Here is a 6,000-nt window from a genome sequence, read left to right on the forward strand (position 1 = left end):
CTCTGGCGTGTGTGCGTGTCCTAATGGTCCCCATGTTAAATCCTAAACAGATAAAAAATATAATATAAATATTTCCTGTCAGCACCTGCTGTTTACAACACATTCTAATTAAGCAATAAGGCACAAGGGGGTGTGGTATATGGCCAATATACCACAGCTAAGGGCTGTTCTTGGACATATACCACAAACCCCCAAGGTGCATTATTGCAGTTATAAACTGGTTACCAACGTAATTAGAAATAGTATGAATAAATTAATCAAAATAACATTTATAAAAATGTCAATGTGTTGGTAACACGTTGTATAAATGGGTCTAACAGCACCCGTGTCAATAGATCCTCCAAACACAGGCATTATCACTTAAATAATGTCAGAGAAGCTGGTGTTGAGGATATATTGACACGGCTGTTAGACCCGAGACTGTCGCCACAATGGGGGTTTGTAGAAACGTTACAGACTGTCCCCTGACAAATATTTTGCAACATTGTTCCAATATTGAAATTCGATCTCCACTGTCCTACTGAGAATGTAGCGTCAGGACAAGACTCATCTTTTCTCAGCTAGTCGAAATTATGAATCAGCATAATTCGGAAAGTATTCAGACTTTCCAAATTGTTACGTTACAGACTTATTATACTTTTTAAATATTTTTTTTAATCCTCCTTAATCTATACACAATACCCCCTAATGACAAAGCAAAAACAGGTTTAGACATTTTTGCTAAAGTATTAACAATAACACGGAAATATCACATTTACTTAAGTATTCAGATCATTTACTCAGTACTTTGAAGCACCTTTGGCAAGGACTACAGCCTCGAGCCTTCTTGGGTATGAAGCTACAAGCTTGGTACACCTGTATTAGGGGAGTTTCTCACATCCCTCTCTGTCGATCCAGTCAAGCTGTTAGGTTGGACGGGGAGTGTTGCTGTATAGCTATTTTCAGGTCTCTCCAGAGATGTTCGATTGGATTCAAGTCCGGGCTCTGGCAGGGCCACTCAAGGACATTCAGAGAGTTGTCTCAAAACCACTCCTGCATTGTCTTGGCTGTGTGCTTAGGGTCGTTTTCCTGTTGGAAGGTGAACCTTCGCCCCAGTCTGTGGTCCTGAGCACTCTGGAGCAGGTTTTCGTCAAGGACATCTCTGTACTTTGCTCCGTTCATCTTTCCCTTGATCCTGACTAGTCTCCCAATCCCTACCCCCACCATAATGCAATGGTGCCAGGTTTCCTCCAGACGTGACGCTTGGCATTCTGGCCAATGAGTTCAAATCAAATTTGTCACATACACGTTAGCATATTTTATTGCGGGTGTAGCGAAATACTTGTGTTTCTAGCTCCAACAGTGCAGTAATATCTAACAATACATACAACCTACAATTAAATGAATGGAATTAAGCTAGATAGATAGATTACGATGAGCGATGTTGGAGTGGCATTGACTAAATCTAATTGTCACATGATCTCAGTAATACATATAAATAAATAACACACCTGTTCTGAAAGGCCCCAGTGTCTGCAGCACCACTAAACAAGGCATAGCACCAAGCAAGTAGCACCATGAAGGTCAATGAGCTCTCCAAACAGGTGGGCCAAAGTTGTAGAGAAGTACAGATCAGGGTTGGGTTATAAAAAACATATCTGAAGCTTTGAACATCCCACAGACCACCATTAAATCCATTATTTAAAAAAAGATATGGCACCACAACAAACCTGCCAAGAGTGGGCCGCCCACCAAAACCCACAGACCAGGCAAGGAGGGCATTAATCAGAGAAGCAAGAAAGAGACCTAAGATAACCCTGAAGGAGCTGTAAAGCTCCACAGCGAAGATTGGAGTATCTGTCTATAGGGCCACTTTAAGCCATACACTCCAGAGAGTTGGGCTTTACGGAAGAGTGGCCAGAAAAAAAGACATTGCTTAAAGAAAAAAAAAAAAGCAAACACATTGTCTTTGCCAAACGTGCTCCCCAAACATATGGAAGAAGGTACTTTGGTCAGATGAGACTAAAATTGAGCTTTTTGGCCATCAAGGAAAACACTATGTCTGGCACAAACCCAACACCTCTCATCACCCCGAGAATACCATCCCCACAGTGAAGCATGGTGGTGGCAGTATCGTGCTCTGGGGATGTTTTTCCATCGGCAGGGACTGGGAAATTGGTCAGAATTGAAGGAATGATGGATGTGCTAAATACAGGGAAATTGAGGGAATTTCCCAGAGCTTTGAGACTGGGGGGTGAATAGTTATGCACACTCAAGTTCTGTTTTTTTAGTCTCGTTTCTTTCACAATAAGAAATATTTGGCATCGTCAAAGTGGTAAGCATGCTGTGTGAATCAAATTATACAACCCCCACCAAAAAAATATTTTTTATTCCAGGTTGTAAAGCAACTAAATAGGAAAAATGCCAAGGGGGTGAACACTTCTGCAAGCCACTGTCAGAGCGTTGCCATTTAGAAAGGAGGACTGGCTCGCATCCATAGATGCAAAAGAAATGGGTCCATCTCAAACAACCCAGCTAACTGATAGAATGAATGGCCAGCAGGCTTGGCTAGCATCTATAGATGTATCGGCGACTAGGCCTATATTTTTGTTGAGGGATGAAATAGTAACCTATGAATACATTTATCAAAATGTATTTAATACTTTGGCAAACCTACTCGGCTCCACCTCAAAACCTATGACCGCAGCACAACTGTTTCATTTAAAAAAAAAATCATCATTAACAATTGCTTTAATCTGAAACATTCGGACATTCGGCCCATTTAGATTAGAGATAGTCAAACTGCGGATTTAGTCTTGGAAACTGTTCTTCGGCACATGTACTCACTCTGGCATAGTTTCTACTTCATATCTACATCGACTGGGACAGTGGTAGGCCTACAGGTAACACTAGGCATAGGCTACAAGGACCAGCTGAAAAAGTTCTGAGGAATTAATCACTGGTGATGCTCTTTCATTTGAGGAAGAGAACATCGGAGAGCTCTGATCAACATCAGTGTATGACATTAACTATTTACAGAAACGCAGCGCCAGTTACACTTATGGGGAAATCATTAATTTCCTTTGAAACTATATTTACCCACGGCTGATTAAAAATTATATGACGCATGGAGGCATACAGAAAGGAATTTCACACCCTAATTCTGAGCCTACTGTGCCAGTGCCTTGCATAGCCCACTTCCCGGCAATATACTTAATTGCTCCCAATCCTTGAAATACCAAATACTACACATCAAAGCAGATCCTAAAGCCATTCAGTAACTGACATCGATTTTTACAACGCTTCCTTTATTGTAGGTTAGACTATGCATGAACACAAAGGTTTTCTAGCCTATCCTATCAACATCTGTGCGCCATAGACCGAGCATTTTACATCCTCATTCTATTTTCTTACAACACTAGCCATCAATTGTTATACACTGTGCTGTCCTTCACTCCATCCATCAATTATGATATGCGGACATGTCGCCAAATGACCCAAGCTGCCATTAATCAGGCTGCAACAAAATCCCAAATTTACGCAAGCGATTAATTTATTACTAGGCCGATATCGTTTTGGCAGGTGAAGATTTAGTTAGAAAGGGGAACATATTTACCATAAATTGTTTCGTATTGCAGACTAGAATCCCATGCAGGTTAACTGGCGCTGAGCAGTCTGCTTCAGAGCGTTGCCGTCCAGAGAGTAATCAAAAACGTTTCATCCCACTCTCCAAAACCACTCGTCGTTGATCAGCAATACAGTTTATTCTGCCCTTTTCAGTGCAGTGAACATTCAGAGAGTGAATCGGATTCCAAACCGGAAAACCAAATAGTTAAGATAATTTCTCTTTCTGTCAAGGAACAATATTGTAACTGATACGTTTCGTTTCCTGGACTGGACGACGGTGTATTAAAATAACAGGTCGGCAAATCCAGGAGCGTTGCGTGTCAATCTCTCCAGTTAAACGGTGGTTTCACCTAACGCATAGCATAGTCAACCTTTCGCCCTCCGAAACAAAGTAGCCTGTCAAAATGATCCGCTTTCGTGTTCTTTCTTCTCCTCGTTTCCTGGATAATATCTCCAAAAAGCCTTGTCACAAAACAGAATTGTCAATCCAAAAGAATTGATATAGTTTAGGCTATAGGCAAAGTGTTTCCCCTATTTAGTCTAATCAATCTGGATTTGTCAAGTAGACAAAATGTTTCACCGTAGTCTATGGCACCGAGTAACCGGACAGATTCCAAAGCTTTTGGCTTTGAAACAAATGCAGTTGTTGGAAATAAATGAATAGGCGCAATTAAATCCTGGCGATGAAGCTCTTTTCGTCTTAAACACTTTCTCTGCCTATCAGAAACCTCTGTCCTCCCGGTTACAGACTCGGATTTCCAATTGAGGTGACAAAACAACAAGCTCTAAACATTCCTCTGCGTTGTTCATTTCTTTCATCTAAATACCAAGCGATATCGATAATGTTAGTCTGTTTTAGGCAGCTCACTGCGCTTCGAGATGCGGTCCTCTCCGTATGCCGAGCTGCCCAAACTGACAATAACCGGAACGATGCAGACTCTCCCAGCTCTTCAGACCGCCCACCAACCAATCATTGCACTGAGGGAATTGAAACGTTTGCACGGGTTAGCCTATCATTGGTAATTGAGGATTGTTACCACGGTGACGCTGTCAGCGTCCAGGCGTCTTTATTGAAACCACGTTGTTTATTCGCGGAAAATCTATCCAATTTAATGAAATTAGTAGACTAGTTGCCTAGAATGCAGAGATTCAGTCTAGGCGCCTCGATTGCACATTGTAAATAAGAAACGTGAATCCGTTTATTACAGGCCCTATAATAAACGGAATACAAGGATTGACCATTCTCTCTTTATTATAGGCATAATAAAGCCCTGATAAGGGTCTCCCAATTTACGAAGGAGAAGCCATATAGAGTAAATGTAGGTATATCGTGTGCTTTAAACTCTTATTACAATTAGCCTATATATTTAACAGACTGTCTCATGGTTTTCACAATTTTTAAAATAAATGCTAGAGCCTGCTGCTGTGAGCACTAAATAGGCACAGCCTGGCAACATGGGAGAGAGCAACCCAACCCACAATTAAAAACCGTCTGTTAACCTTTCCCATTTTTAAAAATACTTTAATTAAGACATCGTATTACATGTAGCATCCACAATAAATATGTAAATTAAATAACTTACTCTGTCCACTTGAATTTGACCCCAGCATCTTCTAGTCTATCCATCATTGGAATTCTGCTTGCAAAAATGCATTCCACATTTAGGAAACTATCACAATGAATACAGGGAGCTACATGGAGTTTGCGGTGAGTGACGTGAGGGCATCTCCACAAGCACTCTGTCCAGCCGGCAGCCTGGCACACACATACAGACCCTGCTGGAACACACAAAAGCAGTACAAGGCAATCACATCATGGCCTCTCATAATAAGCTGACGCTGGGAAGTGGGTGATGCAGCCCTCAGCTTATGCCAGTGCCGATAAGAGCCTGAAAGTATTACCTCGCTGTGGCAGCCCGCTCTTCCAGAAATCCATCCTGAGCCAGGTCATCAATTCTGCCCTATCTGATTGCTCACCAATCCCCCTCTTGCACTGGCAGTTCCATGCTATGTTACTGGCTGTCCTGGCCCTTCCCTTGAAAATACTCTGTATGACTTGCACTTTCATGCTAGTCTCAGTGGGCAAAAAAAAAAAAGTCACATCTCTTTGGAGAATACATACAAGTATGTGGTCTTTTATGTGGTCTGAGACACTGGACACTACTCTCTGGGTATCATCCTCTAGGTAGTTAGTCACTGCTCACTGGGCACAGATGCCAGTTCAACATCTAGTTTAGATTTATATTTGGTTGAGTTGTCAACTAACGTTAACTTGAAGTGAAATCATCAACAAAAAATGCACCATGTCATTGGGTTTTGGTTAAAATAAAAATAAAAATTTTTAAAGTTAAAAAAATTACAAAATGCACTTACGTTGATGACTTTTTGCAAATC

General features: G+C 41.3%; 1 protein-coding gene across 2 annotated transcripts in view; it reads right to left on the reverse strand.

Annotated features, from left to right (window-relative positions):
- Positions 1-4,538, reverse strand: part of fam222a (family with sequence similarity 222 member A) — a 77,355-nt gene extending 72,817 nt beyond the window's left edge. The window contains exon 1 of one of the 2 annotated variants that reach the window (XM_024439374.2): positions 3,596-4,538. The gene's annotated coding sequence lies outside the window, so the exon portion shown is untranslated. The remainder of the gene's footprint in view (positions 1-3,595) is intronic. The other variant, XM_024439373.2, reaches the window with a different exon arrangement.
- Positions 4,539-6,000: the final 1,462 nt, after the last annotated feature.

The sequence above is a fragment of the Oncorhynchus tshawytscha genome, linkage group LG12 (assembly GCF_018296145.1).
Source record: "Oncorhynchus tshawytscha isolate Ot180627B linkage group LG12, Otsh_v2.0, whole genome shotgun sequence".
Classification (NCBI taxonomy): Eukaryota; Metazoa; Chordata; class Actinopteri; order Salmoniformes; family Salmonidae; genus Oncorhynchus; species Oncorhynchus tshawytscha.